Source organism: Polypterus senegalus, chromosome 1 (assembly GCF_016835505.1).
Source record: "Polypterus senegalus isolate Bchr_013 chromosome 1, ASM1683550v1, whole genome shotgun sequence".
NCBI lineage: Eukaryota > Metazoa > Chordata > Cladistia > Polypteriformes > Polypteridae > Polypterus > Polypterus senegalus.
In genome coordinates this window covers 336227262-336243452 of record NC_053154.1, presented here as the reverse complement: position 1 = coordinate 336243452, position 16191 = coordinate 336227262, and the positions used below count along the sequence as shown (strand labels likewise).

Here is a 16191-nt window from a genome sequence, read left to right as displayed (position 1 = left end):
ATGTTCTTTTGCTTAACAGTGGTTTGGTCTTGGAAATCTGCCATGCAGGCCGTTTTTGCCCAGTCTCTTTCTTATGGTGGAGTCGTGAACACTGACCTTAATTGAGTAAGTGAGGCCTGCAGTTCTTTAGACGTTGTCCTGGGGTCTTTTGTGACCTCTCGGATGAGTCGTCTCTGCGCTCTTGGGGTAATTTTGGTAAGCCGGCCACTCCTGGGAAGGTTCACCACTGTTCCATGTTTTTGCCATTTGTGGATAATGGCTCTCACTGTGGTTCACTGGAGTCCCAAGGGTTTAGAAATGGCTTTATAACCTTTACCAGACTGATAGATCTCAATTACTTCTGTTCTCATTTGTTCCTGAATTTCTTTGGATCTTGGCATGATGTCTAGCTTTTGAGGTGCTTTTGGTCTACTTCTCTGTGTCAGGCAGCTCCTATTGAAGTGATTTCTTGATTGAAACAGGTGTGGCAGTAATCAGGCCTGGGGGTGGCTACGGAAATTGAACTCAGGTGTGATACACCACAGTTAGGTGATTTTTGAACATACACAAACATGTATGTTTGGTTTTTTTTTTCTCCCTAAATAATAAAAACCATCATTTAAAAACTGCATTTTGTGTTTACTTGTGTTATATTTGACTAATAGTTAACTGTGTTTGATGATCAGAAACATTTTGTGTGACAAACTTGCAAAAGAATAAGAAATCAGGAAGGGGGCAAATAGTTTTTCACACCACTGTAGTTCTTTTCATTTCTATTTATCTATTATATAGTGCCTTTCATATCTAACTATCTATCTATCTATCCTGTAAGATTTCCTATATGCATTTGTACAAATAAAAAATCTTGCCTCTTGAATCTGCTTGCTGCCGCTCAGGAGGAAGTCTAAGGGGTTACCTAAGGACATTTCACTGCATGTTTCCACAGCACATGCTACTTTGGAGCACATCCCTTGATTAAGACAAATGTCTACTGTATTTTAAAAACTGGATGCTATAGAAATCCCATCGACTTCTACAAATCTGAACAAACAGCAACTGAAAGCTTGGCAATGCCACACCAAACAGATGTTGTGAGTGTTACGATTGCAGCAGGATACATATGGCAACAAGGTGAGGCCTTCAGAAAGGCCCACAAAAAAACAGTCCAGAATCCTAATTGACCTGCCCCAAAATAGGGAGCTTGACCCTAGGAAATTGGGAGGCCTGTCTAGGCCTCAAAATGCAGAACAGGAAGTTCAAATTGCAAAAGTCAGTCTCAAATATCATAAGAAGTGTCTCACAAGAGGGAGTATCACGCAACTCTGCCTTGTACAGAGACAAGCCCCACCAGAATCTTTATAAATGAGGATTATAAAAGCCTCACCGACTTCATAACAGGCATCAGCACCATCTTTCTCCAGTCTAGTCATATACAGTATGTCCTTTTGATTCATGTTGACTTGCTTTAATATTTTGGCAACTAATTATATGGGGAACACCTCTGGTAAGCCAACACTTTGTAATCACTCTTTGTCTATTCTCTCTCTCTCCATATATATGTTAGGATATAGCGGGTTGGATAATGGATGGATGGATGGAGATAATGTCCCACCCACAGATATTCTATTGAATTGGGGCAGGCGAGTGAGTGTTGGGTTAGTTAATGTTTTCAATTCCTTCATCCTCTCGCCACATGAGGCCGCGCATTGTCATGTACCAGGTGTCCTGGGGGATCTCCTCCCAGATCTGGACCAGGGCATCACTGACCTCCTGGACAGTCTGAGGCGTCAGATGGACTTAAACCTAATGTCCCACCCAGAAGTGTCCTATTGGATTGAGGTCAGGTAAGTGAGCATGGGGGGGAGCAGTCAATGGTATAAATTCCTTCATCCTCTCACCATGAGGCCGGGCATTGTCATGCACCAGGAGGAACCAGCATAGGGTCTGCCAATGGGTCCAAGGATTTCATCTCGACACCTAATGGCAGTCCTGTGGTGCCGTTGTCTAGCCTGTAGAGGTCTGTGCGTCCCTCGATGGATATGCCTCCCCAGACCATCAATCACTGACCCACCACCAAACCGGTCATGCTGAACGATGTTACAGGCAGCATAACGTTCTCCACGGCTTCTCCAGACCCTTTCAACTCTGTCACATATGCTCAGGGTGAACCTGCTCTCATCTGTAAAAATCACAGGGCACCAGTGGTGGACCTGCCAATTCTGGTATTCTATGGCAAACGCCAATCGAGCTCCACAGTGCCCACTAGAGGACGTTGGGCCATCAGGCCAGCCTCATGAAGTCTGTTTCTGATTGTTTGCTCAGAGACATTCACACCAGTGGCCAGCCTGCTATATTTGTGTATATTATATATATATATATATACTGCTCAAAAAAATTAAAGGAACACTTTGAAAACACATCAGATCTCAATGGGAAAAAGAAATCCTCCTGGATATCTATACTGATATAGACTGGGTAATGATGGAAATGAAAATGATCAACCTACAGAGCCCTGAATTCAAAGACGCCCCAAAAATCAGAGTGAAAAAATGATGTGGCAGGCTAGTCCATTTTGCCAAAATGTAATTGCAGCAACTCAAAATTGTACGCAGCACTTTGTATGTTACAACGCCTTTTTCTCTTGGCCAGCATTACATGTTTCAGCTGCATGTCCTACAGCAGATCACCTGTGGGATCGGACCAGGTGGGCTGGCCTTCACTCCCTACACGCCATCATTGAGCCTTGGGTGCCCCTGACCTTTTGGCTGGTTCATCAGTTGTCCTTCCTTGAAAAAGTTTGGTAGGTACTGACCATTGCATACTGGAAATATCCCACAAGACCTGCTGGAGATGCTCTGACCCAGTCATATAGCCATCAAACTTTGGTCCTGGTCAGAGTCCCTCAGACCCTTACGCTTGCCCAGTTTTTTCTGCTTCTAACACATCACCTTCAAGAACTGATTGTTCACTTGCTGTCTGCTATATGCCACCCCTTACTGTTGTTGCGAAAAATTCATCATCAGAAGGCTTTTTACCTAAAAATAAAGGCTATTAGGACTCAAGATAGACAGACAGAGTTTTAAGGATTTATTGCAATAAATCAACACAAAAAATAACAAGGACTCAACCCAATACGGCCAAATTAGATTGAGCGACGATCATTTGAGCCATTGAAGCTTTTTTAACAATTTCTTATCATTTTGGCTCATACAATTAGTTGATTCTGCACCTGGTTTAACTGTCCATTGTTCCTCTTGGTGTCTGTTTGGCTTATTCTGATTGGTCTAAGACTGGGTGGAAGACTTCCTCTTTCCATCTTTGGGCTATTCTGATGTAATTTCCTATCTTTTCTAACCTTGCTCTAATGAGCTGGTTTGCTTACCTCCACTGACTCCCTCTTACTCCCATCCGACCAAATCTTGAGTTTCTATGGGAACCCTTATTATCTCCTTACTATTCCTCCTTGTGGAATGTGTTATCTTTCTATTCTGTTCCCATTTTTTCTAACTGGCCAAGGCTTCAAATCCATATATGGGTTTTCCTCTCTTAGGCTTTCCAAACTTTTTACTATAGTGACCTGAAGCTTAAGCTTTAATTAAAAAGAAGTATAGTATGTGCTTTCATTTGATCATTGCTTGCCATGCTTGATTTGTCTTAATTTCTACACTAAAGTTAATTGCTAATATATTCTTATAATATTTTTGCTAATGCCTGCATTTGCTAAGATTTTCTCTTCATGCATTCCAGTGTGACCTTGCTTGCAGCAAAAGCCTTTTGTTGCCTTACTGCTAATTCAGCAACTCAGCTGAATACAGAGGCCCCCTCTCTATGCTACCGCTTCCTAGCCTTGAATCACAGGTGTCCTCAAACTCTTATCCTGTCCAAAACTGGTTTCGCTGCATCTATTAGCTATTCTTTTCTTTACTTTGGAAAATTTGCTGTAAGCCTATAAAATAATGCAATATAACTGATTTTTTAGTTAACCATTTGCTAGACCTATCGTATTTGCTTTTACATTCTAATTTATGCTTAATCTAATGTTTTAGAAGCTTTTAATTACTTTCTATGGCTTGTATGCTAATTTGCTATTCTCTTATGCTAATAAAAAATTTCCCTTCTACATTACCAGGTGGTACTGTAATGAGATAACCAATGATATTCATTTCACCTCTCAATGGTTTCAATGTTGGGGCTAATCAGTGTATATGCTTGGAAATAAAGGCAAATTGACATTTTAGTACTTCACAGAAAATGTTAATTTTAATACCAGAAACCATTCATTCTCTCACCTGGCTTTTTGAGGATCTTATGATGAATGCCAAGCTTGTTTGTTATTCATCTTCTGATTACATCCCATGGACCTCTTGAAACTGAGAGAGAGATAGAGATAGAGAGGGAGGGCGAGCGAGTGAGAGAGAGAGAGTGAGGAAGGGAGAGAGAGAGAGAGAGAGGGAGGGTGAGCGAGTGAGAGAGAGAGAGGAGTGAGGGAAGGGAGGGAGAGAGAGAGAGAGAGAGGGCGTATGTCATGTTTCTTTAAAATCAGATTTCTGGGTTTCCTAGGAAACAACAGAAGGGAACCACGGATCTTGTAGCTTACTTATCAGCAGTAAGCCATTTATTTAGAACCTCGGAAAAATCAATTCGTAATCAAAAAAAAGAAAGTAAGAAAGAAAAAGAAATCCCAATGCCAATATGTGGCTGCCTGGCTGCGTGCTGTCAATAATCCAGTAATTAGACAAATTGCCGTGGCTGCCGATCGCTAGTCGGCGGACTGACTGCCTTGTTGTTCAGTTGCCGCTGCCTCAGAGGTTACCGCAGTCACTTTATTTATTTATATTGCTGCTCAAATTGGCAAAAACGCATTCGACCAGAAAGCATTTTAAAGTTTTAAATAAGCCCTCATTGTGTAATTTTCTCTATGGGGACACTGAGGCAGAAGAACTCCCAGGCTGTACTGCCTGGCATTAAAATTTCGCAGAGATTCAGGGGGCGGCTTTTAGCCGAAGAAAAGCCCCGCGCCCTTAGCGTATGGAGATATGCTTCACGAAAAATTAAATAATAAATAAGTGTATGGTGAAATGTGACAATAAATAAGTAAAAACACAATGATTTGTAAGCATAAATGAAATCATTAATAAATACGTTTTTTGTTGCACATTTCTTCAATAATTTTTGAATATATATAAAATTATAAATATACATATACCGTGGCGGATGTTTGCCGACTTGCAGACCAACCACAAGAGTTACCTGGTAGATAACCACCCATACAATCAGATTGTGATTCAGACTACAAATGCCACGAATGTAATTACCCCGATCTACATGCTGTCAAATAAACGAACCACACGCCGTGGCGCAACGTAAAGAGGCTTCGACTTTGACGTCTGAGGTTCGATCCCTGAGAGGGGGTGCAGTGAGTGTGTACGCCTGATGCGTCAGAATTAGGGCGAAACACATGTCGCGTACTCTTTGCATCATTTGACGCTACACTATTCAACTATATATATATATATATATATAAATATATATATATATATATATATATATATATATATATAAAATATGCATTTTTTGGGCTTTGAAAAAAACAAAAATAAAAGGTCAAGGTTGAGGCTGAGCCAGTGGTTTTTGTATCTTCAGACACTGAGGCACCTGATCCACTCTGGCGAGCCCTTCATTGTTTTGTCCATTATGTAGCCCGTGAGTAAAGTATATTACATTATAACAACGTGCACAACCCACCCCCCAACCCCCTTTTTCGAACTTTATATACACCAACAAAGACTTGAAACCCCAAGTGGCAGCGCAACCCAACTTCTCTGTGTCATTTGACGTCTATGTGAAAATCAATGGCTCTCTGCATTCATAGAACAATGTGTGTGAAAAGAGGGGGCCTGCTAACTGCAATTCTTAGAAACACAAAGTTTGCAGTACTTTGGGAATGTGAACCTGTGCTAGAAAGCCAATACGGAGTTGTGCAATGTGTTTAATTTACCTGAAAATTACTTGTTGTGTAATCTGACATCCTCTGGCGATGTCGTCGTCAAGTCTGGCATCCCCTCCAACTGGAAGTCGTGTAATGGAATGCCAGCTTAAGATGGTGAATGCTGATATTGTTATACTGATGGTGTTCAGGTTGAGAACAGTGCGAGACAATAGCCTATTTGCATTTTTTGTTTCTGATGGCCCGTGAAAACTGGCAAAAAGAAATTATCAGTTTCATTAGGATTTTTTAAGGTATGAGGTGTCACGCTTGAGCGCCAGAGGGCCCTCTTCTGAGCTCATCAAAGGTAAGCACCACCACCCCGGGACATGATGGGGAGCTGTCACTGGCTGTCTTGTCTCTTTTCCCCTCCCACAGCTCAGAGAAGACACCCATTGAGGACAACTGACTCCACCCCTTCTGGGCCAAAGGCTATAAGAGCAGGAGGCTGCCAGAAGGAAGTGTCTCCTTTGTGGGACAAGTAAATGGCTGGATGGATAACTTCAACCTGAAGAGCTTGACCGCTCTTCAGAGTCTTGTTGCTTAACTTTGTTCTGTTTTGCGACAGTTATTTGTTGGAGAATTTGTTATTGGGGGTGATCACACCCCAACATTTCATTTAACTTGTGTTTTGCTCTTGGTTAACAGTTTATTGTTGCTGAATACATAACTTTGTTATTTAGGTAAGCCTGTGGTGGTGCTACTAGGAGGACTTCACTTCCCAGCAGTCAGCGGGAATGTACAGCGGATAACAGGATGAGGCACTTTAAAGGGAATTCGACGTTCAGATCAGAGCTTAAGTGGTCTGTCACACTCTCAGCCTCCAAGTGTGTATGTTGTGTTGTTGTCGTTGTTATGTGCCATGAGTTGTTCTGCATGATGTTGGTCAGAAGTACAAGGTGGCAATAGTTTTGTTTGCAGAATGATTATACAGTGGTGCTTGAAAGTTTGTGAACCCTTTAGAATTTTCTACATTTCTGCATAAATATGACCTAAACATCATCAGATCTTCACTTAAGTCCTAAAAGTAGATAAAGAGAAACCAGTTAAACAAATGAGACAAAAATATTATACTTGGTCATTTATTTATTGAGGAATATGATCGAATATGTGAACCTCATGGATTGGCAGTTAGTCTGAAGGTGAAATTCGAGTCCGGTGTTTTCAATCAATGGGATGCCAATCAGGTGTCAGTGGGCACCCTGTGTTATCTAAAGAACAGGATCTATCAAAGTCTGCTCTTCACAACACATCTGTGGAAGTGTATCATGGCACAAACAAAGGAGATTTCTGAGGACCTCACAAAAAGAGTTGTTGTTGCTCATCAGGCTGTTAAAGGTTACAAAACCATCTCTAAAGAGTTTGGACTCCACCAATCCACAGTCAGATAGATTGTGTACAAATGGAGGAAATTCAAGACCATTGTTACCCTCCTCAGGAGTGGTCGACCAACAAAGATCACTCCAAGAGCAAGGCACACGTGTAATAGTCGGCGAGGTCACAAAGGACCCCAGGGTCACTTCTAAGTAAATGAAGGCCTCTCTCACATTGGCTGATGTTCATATTCATGAGTCCACCATCAGGAGAACACTGGACAACAATGGTGTGCATGGCAGGGTTGCATGAAGAAAGCCACTGCTCTCCAAAAAAAAAAACATTGCTGCTCATCCGCAGTTTGCTAAAGATCACGTGGACAAACCAGAAGGCCATTGGAAGAATACTTTGTGGACGGATGAGACCAAAATAGAACTTTGTGGTTTAAATAAAAAGCGTTATGTTTGGAGAAAGGAAAACACTGCATTCCAGCAGAAGAACCTCATCCCATCTGTGAAACATGGTGGTGGTAGTATCATAGTGTGGGCCTGTTGTGCTGCATCTGGGCCAGGACGGCTTGCCTTCATTGATGGAAAAATGAATTCTGAATGATATCAGAGAATTCTAAAGGAAAATGTCAGGCCATCTGTCCATGAACTGAATCTCAAGAGAAGGTGGGTCATGCAGCAAGACAACGACCCTAAGCACACAAGTCGTTCTACCAAAGAATGGTTAAAGAAGAATAAAGTGAATGTTCTGGAATGGCCAAGTCAAAGTCCTGACCTTAATCCAATCGAAATGTTGTGGAAGGAAATATGTAATATTTGATCATTTTCCTTAATAAATAAATGACCAAGTATAATATTTTTGTCTCATTTGTTTAACTGGTTTCTCTTTATCTACTTTTAGGACCTGAGTGAAAATCTGATGATGTTTTACGTCATATTTATGCAGAATTATAGAAAATTCTAAAGGGTTCACAAACTTTCACGCACCACTGTAGCAGTGAAATGCAGACCATTCAAGCCGTAAGAGGGTTGTCCTCCATCCTGATAGTTGCTGTTTATATGCCACCGCGAGCTAACGCTAAATTGGCATTGGAAGAGCTGTACTGCCTGATTAGCAGACAAATGAATGTCAATCCAGACGCGGCTGTGATTGTAGCCTGTGACTTTAATCATTTAGAATTAAAAGCAGTGCTTCCCAAATTTCGAGGATTTATAAACTTTCCCACTAGAGACAATAGCATTCTGAATCAAGTTTATTGCAACATCCCAGAAGCATACAAGGCTGTAGCAGCCCCACATCTGGGCATGTCGGACCACATCGCAGTGGAGCTGATCCCAGCCTATACTCCCATGATCTGCAAGACGAAACCGACTACCAGAACAGTACAGGTATGGACGGAGGAGGCATCTTCAGCATTACAAAACTGTTTTGAGTATACTGACGGAGGATTGTTCAAAGAGGGCACAGATGTAGAGGGATAGACATCATCTGTCCTGTCCTATGTGCAGTTCTGTACTGATGCTGTCCTGCCCATGAAGACCTTTAGGGTGTTTACAAATCAGAAACCGTGGTTGGATTGCTTAAAGCCCGGGACGCTGCATATCGGTCAGGCAACAGGCTGGCATATAGCAAAGCCCGAAAAAGAACTAAAAAAAAGGAATAAATCTGGCAAAATACAGATACAAACAGCGTATCGAGGAGTATTTTGATAACAATGATCCATGGAACATGTGGAGAGGCTGAAAGACCAGAACCAAGCGCAGCGATCAGCAGGTCTCCCTGACATCTTGAACAGTTTCTTTGCACACTTTGATGCATCTAGCATTAGGGAGACTGTACATCTCCCTTGACTGGAGAAGCAGCATCAGCCTATAGTCCTGCAACTGCACCAAGTGAGGTCCACCCTGAGGAGGATCAACACCAACAAAGCTGCATGACCGGACACGGTGTCAGGTGTGCCAGATAGGGGGCGATGTCGTCTTCTTGAACCCTCAGACCAGACGCCAGACACCAGATAAAAGTCCAAATCTTGACTTTATTATAATAATACTGTGCACAAAGCACCCTCCACTCCACTATACTCATAAATCAATACAATAATGCTCCTCTCCCAGAGGCTTTGTTCCCTTCCTCCCAACTCAGCTCCACGCTTTGGTGTTTCCCCAAAGTCTTTTATAGTCCTTGACCCAGAAGTGCTTCTGATCCCTCAGTCCATGTGATTACCCAGCACTTCCAGGTCAGGTGAAAACTCTTCTTCTTCTTCTTCAGCCAAAAAGTATATCATTTCTTCTGTTTGCGTGATTGTGAATTACTTCTGGGCTATATGGATAATATAAGCCCCTGGGCCTCCCTGCATCGTCCCATGGCCCTGCTGGAATTCGGGGCACCTCCATGTTGCCAGTAGAGCTCCATCTGTCGGCGTGAGGGTATTGGCCGGGATAAATGGCCGGCGATATACCACACAGGTAAGACACTGAAGATATGTGCTGATCAATTGGCAGGAGTCTTGCTGGACATTTTCAACCTTTCTCTACAACTTGTAATGGTCCCTGTCTGCCTCAAATCCTCCACTATTGTGCCAGTGCCTAAAAAAATCAGCAGTCACCTGCCTTAACGATTACCGCCCTATGGCTCTGACCCCAGTAATAATGAAGTGCTTTGAGAGAATCCTCCTAAAGTACATCAAGGATAACATCCCTGCTGGATTTAACAACCATCAGTTCGCCTACAGGAGGAACAGATCGACCGAGGATGCCGTCTCAATAGTACTTCACGCAGCCCTGACTCATCTGCAGTGCCCTAACACTTATGTTAGGATGCTATTCGTTGATTTCAGTTCAGCATTTGAACACTGTAATCCCAGAAAAGCTGGTACAAAAGCTTCATAATCTGGCTCTGTCCACATCGTTGTGTCTCTGAATCAGGGACTTTCTCACCAACAGGCCTTAGGTGGTTAGAATTGGAGATCGTACTTCAGCCACAATGGTTCTGAACACAGGTACGCCACAGGGTTGTGTGCTCAGCCCAGCACTCTTCACGTTATATACGCACGATTGCTCTGCCATCCATGCCACAAATATGGCTGTGAAGTTTGCGGATGATACGACTGTGGTGGATCTCATATCAGACAATGATGAGACTCACTACAGAGAGGAGATACAACACCTAGCACTATGGTGGTGCTCACTCAACAACCTCATCTTGAACACCAGCAAGACCAAAGAGGTCATTGTGGACTATAGGAGGTCCAGAAGAACAGAACATGCTCCTATATTCATACATAAGGAGGTTGTAATGTGTGTGGACAATATCAAGTTCTTGGGTATCTACATCACATCGGATCTGACATGGTCTTTGAACACATCTCACCTGGTAAAGAAGGCCCAACAAAGACTCTTCTTCCTCAGAAAGATGAGACGTACTGGATTCCCCTCTCAGCTGCTCACAAACTTCTACAGATTCGCTACAGAAAGCATTTTCTGTCACAGTATGACAGTGTGGTACGGCAGCACAGGACAGGACAGGAAGGAATGGGCAAGGGTGGTGAGAACAGCACAGGGGATCGTGGGAAATCCTCTCCTAGACCTGGACACTGTATATGCTGGAAGGGTGCAGAAAAGGGCCAAATGCATAGCTACAGCTTTCACTCATCCAGGAAATGGATTGTTTGTACCACTGCCTTCGGGAAAGCGGTACAGAAACATAAAAACACGTACCAGCAGACTGAAAGACAGCTTTTTCCCCAGAGCTGTGAAGTCCATCTGCCCCTGCTGATACACACACACACACACATCTACACCTAACCTGCCCCCCTGTAGACATGCACACACACTTTCCCTCGTAAACCTCCCCTGCAGACCCACGCACACTGTTCACCGGTCTCTGCAGGCGTACTACCTCAGGAAAAGTCTGGACTTGATGATGTTTTATTGCTGCTGTCTTTTATACTTATTATGCTTATTTTATTACTAGCAAAATACCCGCACTTCGCAGCGGCGAAGTACTGCATTAAAATTTTTATTAAGAAGAAAATTAAACCTTTTTAAACTGAGGGAAAATATACCAATAATTATTTGATAAGGATCTCTTTGTATACCACATTGTGAGTTCGGCTCTCCGGTTGTAATATGACCAAGCTGTGCGCTGAGCTTACTCTTGAGCATGTAACGTACAGTTGGCCATGTGAACAGTAATCTTGTCTCAAATCTCACAGCTTGGATTGCTGCTGTCGTAATCGGTTTGAGTTTCATGGTTTGTTTCAATGACGACAGTATTTGTAGGACTTGTGTTGAAGTGACATTCGGTATCTGTCAAGCATTGTAAGTATACAACCGGTTTCATCGATAACTTCACATCCAGCTTTTGAGAGTTTAAACATTCATAAACATCAAAGTGTCCACTACTGAAATCGTCACATGTGAATCTAAGATGTTTAAGAGGCATTGGCGGTTGTTGAAAGGTGTAAAATATTTGGCCATTTCAGTACACTTGAAAGTGACAACCGAACAATTCAGCGGCAGCCATCAACTCACATGCAGATCCATAGGTGAAGGGCTTAAGCATTTCACTCTTCTAGTGCTCCTGTGTAGTCTAATTATCTTCTGTACCGTCATCAGTCAACACCTTGAACCTGTGCCAGTCATTCAATACATAAGACACAATGTTCCTCCGGATATCAAGAGTGAGCCTGATATGGCCGTGCAATATGTAACAAAGAGAATGGAAAAGGCAGGTGCCATCTCTGGGCATGGAAACCACTCGGTAAGTGACAGTTCTTTGATCGATGGTGATCACCTCGATAGACATGTTAATGGGGGTACGGTTGGAATGATAAAGGAAATGGGTACCTGAACAATGTAAAGTAAGTCTAAAATACCTAAACAATAACTATAATCGTAATAAACGAACAATAAAACATCGGAGAAGCAGTGGATTAAATAAAAAGGCTGTAGTTATCAGCAGGGAGACGTGAATCCCGTGGCGAAGCAAGGAAGGGAATGTAGAGACCTGAGCGACAGACGGCCTTATGTAGGCAGGCAGCCAACAACGTGGGAGGCGTGGGGATGGGGGACCCAACGCCGCCTCACATGGTGACCGAGCTGCAGGCTATGGACGTATATATGTACGTAAGTAGGATTCAGTTAGCGTTGGGAACCCGCGTACCAAATTTCTTGAAGATGGGCCCATAAGTAAGAAAGACCGTTGGAAAGTTCAATATGGCGGCCAACAGTGGTGTCACACCACCGAAATAAGTACGTACATTGGTTTCGGTTAGCGCAGGGAAGCCGCCTACCAAATTTTGTGAAGATGGGGCCATAAATAAGTTAAGGTTAAGTCTAGAGATTCTGGTCGAGGAGGAGGCCTTGGAATAATTCATTGTAACAAAATGCAAATCACTTCTAAAAATGTAGGCAACTTTACATCCTTTGAGGCATTCATTTTAAATATTAAAACAGATTCCAACACAATTATAGTGCTAGTCTACAGACCACCAGGGCCATATTCATTGTTCATGACTGAATTTAGCAACCTTCTATCTGATTTGGCTATAAATTATGATCACGTAGTACTGATGGGGGATTTTAATGTACACATTGATGTGGAAACTGACACTTTTAGCAAATGTTTTACTTATTTGTTAAATTCAGTAGGATTTTGTCAGATTGTCAAAGGTTCAACTAACAATCATAACCACACATTAGATTTAATTATAACTTACAAAGTTGAAATTCAAAATTTAAATATTACTCCATTAAATGAAGTTATTTCCGATCACTACTTAATTACATTTGATTTAGTTCTGCCCTGCCAACGCACTCACAGATTAAAACAAAGACAGTGCGACATCTAGATTGTAATTCTGCTTCAAAATGTATAGATACCTTGAGTAAGTCGAGTGTAATTGTGGAAAACCATTTAGATCAGCTAACATCACATTATAATGTGACCTTGAGAGATGCTCTGGACACAGTGGCTCCCCTAAAACAAAAGTGATCAAAGCACATAGAAACTCTCCCTGGTTTAATGAAAACACTCGAGCTCTTAAATTAGAGTGTCGAAAACTGGAGCGCAGATGGAGAACAACAAAGCTACATGTCTTTCAAATTGCATGGACAGAGAGTGTTAATAAATATAAAAAAGCCCTCTTTAAAGCTCGCTCAGAATACTATTCTACATTAATAGATAGCAATAATAAAAATCCTCGGTACTGTTTAGAGCAGTGGCTAAATTAACAAATGGGAATTCAGATCAACAGTGCAAAATACCAACAGATATTAGCAGTACAGACTTTATGAACTTCTTCAATGAGAAAATTAAAAATATAAGATCCCAGATCTCAGCATCACAGTACAAACCAAATACTAGCTTAGCAGACCCTGTCGCACATTGCATTCAGCACTTTAATAATTTTAATCCTGTAACTGAGCAGGAAGTCTTAACTTTAATTACTAAAATGAAGCCCACTACTTGTTCCCTAGATCCAGTGCCAACAAAACTAGTAAAAAGTGCAATGGATGTTCTTGCATTCTATTCTAACCGTTATCAATAGTTCATTATTGCATGGCACATACCTGATGCACTAAAAGTGTCAGTCATTAAACCTTTACTTAAAAAGTCAGACCTAGACCCACACATACTAAATAACTATAGGCCTATTTCAAATTTACCATTTCTCTCTAAAATACTAGAAAAAGTAGTCGCCAGTCAGCTTCAGTCACACCTTACGCATTACAATTTATTTGAGAAATTCCAGTCTGGCTTTCGCACTGGTCATAGTACAGTAACTGCACTAACACGGGTTGTAAATGACATTCTGATATCCTCTGATGAAGGAAACTCCACTGTAATTATGTTGTTGGACTTAAGTGCAGCATTTGACACCATTGACCATTCTATTTTACTGCACAGGCTAGAAAACGATGTTGGGCTTACAGGCCCCGTGCTCGCTTGGTTTAGTTCTTATTTATCAAATCGATTCCAATATGTACTGAAATGTTCTGAGAGTACTCCATCATTACACACAGAAGTTCAATATGGTGTCCCGCAGGGCTCAGTACTCGGACCTCTACTGTTTTCACTTTACATGCTTCCACTGGGATCTCTCATTAGGAAACATAATGTTAATTTTTACTCATATGCAGATGACACCCAGTAATACCTTTCATTTAAATCAAATGAAGTTTCTCCGATGTTGTCTTTAATTAGTTGTGTTAGTGAATTAAAGGAGTGGATGAATGAGAACTACTTGTCTTTAAATACAGATAAAACAGAGATGTTAATTGTTGGAGGGAATGACGCTGATCACAGCAATATTTTGTCATCATTTAACTCAGTTGGAATCCCAATTAATTTTACTGAATCAGCCCGCAATCTAGGAGTTATCTTTGATTCTAGCATGTCATTTAAAGCACATATTACCCATCTTAAAAATGTTAGGAAATTAAGACGCTTTCTAAATAAACAGGATTCTGAGAAATTAATTCCTGCATTTATCTCTAGTAGGATTGACTACTGCAATGCGGTGCTCACTGGCTGTTCAAACTGTTGTCTATTCAGCCTCCAGTTAATCCAAAATGTGGCTGCAAGAATTATTACAAGAATAAGAAAATATGAACACATAAGATCTCAAGATGCCCGTCTGCTTAGGATTCCAAGGATTAATAAAATAACAGTGGGAGGTCGAGCTTTTAGTTACAGGGCCCCTAAACTGTGGACTGGTCTGCCTGCTACTATAAGAGATGCCCCTTCGGTCCCAGCTTTTAAATCCCGGCTGAAGACTCACTACTTCAGTTTAGCACACCCTGACTAGAGATGCTGATTAACTGTACAGACTGCATCTCTGTTGTTAGTCATTAGTACTAAAACATAAGTAACATGATTGTTATAATTTGTTACTAACCCTCACCTGTTCTGTTTCTGTTCTCGGTACTCAAATGTGACACTTCATGCCACTGCCCACCTGCCAAGTTGTTTGCCTGCCTGTGGTAAAGTCATCCCTGATGGAGGATCACAGGAATCATGGGGTAGAGGGGTCCTTTCATCGGAATGGCTGACCGAGCAACGTTTCAGCCGTGGAATGGCCAAATGGGGAGGCAGCTTGATGGATGAGGTCTCCAGGACTCTAATAATATCCAAATCTTATTATGTGATATCATCTACTGTTAAATTCGCTCCGTACTGCTAAAATTTATATTATTATGCTGTATTAAGGATTTGTTCTGTTCTGTGTATTGTATTGTATTGACCCCCTACTTTTGACACCCACTGCACGCCCAACCTACCTGGAAAGGGGTCTCTCTTTCTGCCTTTCCCAAGGTTTCTTCCATTTTTCACTACAAGGTTTTTTTGGGAGTTTTTCCTTGTCTTCTCAGAGAGTCAAGGCTGGGGGGCTGTCAAGAGGCAGGGCCTGTTAAAGCCCATTGCGGCACTTCCTGTGTGATTTTGGGCTATACAAAAATAAACTGTATTGTATTGTAATAAGAAAGTTCAACATGGCAGACATTGTTGACCGTTATGACCATTACGCGTAGAATTTCGAAATGAAACCTGCTTAACTTTTGTAAGTAAGCTGTAAGGAATGAGCCTGCCAAATTTCAGCCTTCTACCTACACAGGAAGTTGGAGAATTCGTGACGTTGGAAAGTTCAACATGGCGGTCGACAGTGGCGTCATACTACCGAAATAAGTACGTACATCGGTTTCGGTTAGTGCAGGGAAGCTGCCTACCAAATTTCGTGAAGATGGGGCCATGAATAAGAAAGTTCAACATGGTGGACGTTGTCGAACGTTATGACCATTACGTGTAGAATGAAGCCTGCTTTACTTTTGTAAGGAAGCTGTAAGGAATGAGCCTGCCAAATTTCAGCCTTCTACACGGGAAGTTGGAGAATTAGTGACGAGTGA

The 16191-nt window shown here is 41.9% G+C and overlaps 1 long non-coding RNA gene across 1 annotated transcript in view; it reads right to left on the bottom strand.

The window, feature by feature from the left end:
- The window catches only part of LOC120519792, a 34111-nt gene that overhangs the window by 4847 nt on the left and 13073 nt on the right, over nt 1–16191 (bottom strand). The window contains exon 2 of the long non-coding RNA XR_005631665.1: nt 4269–4349. This is a non-coding gene — a long non-coding RNA (uncharacterized LOC120519792). The remainder of the gene's footprint in view (nt 1–4268; nt 4350–16191) is intronic.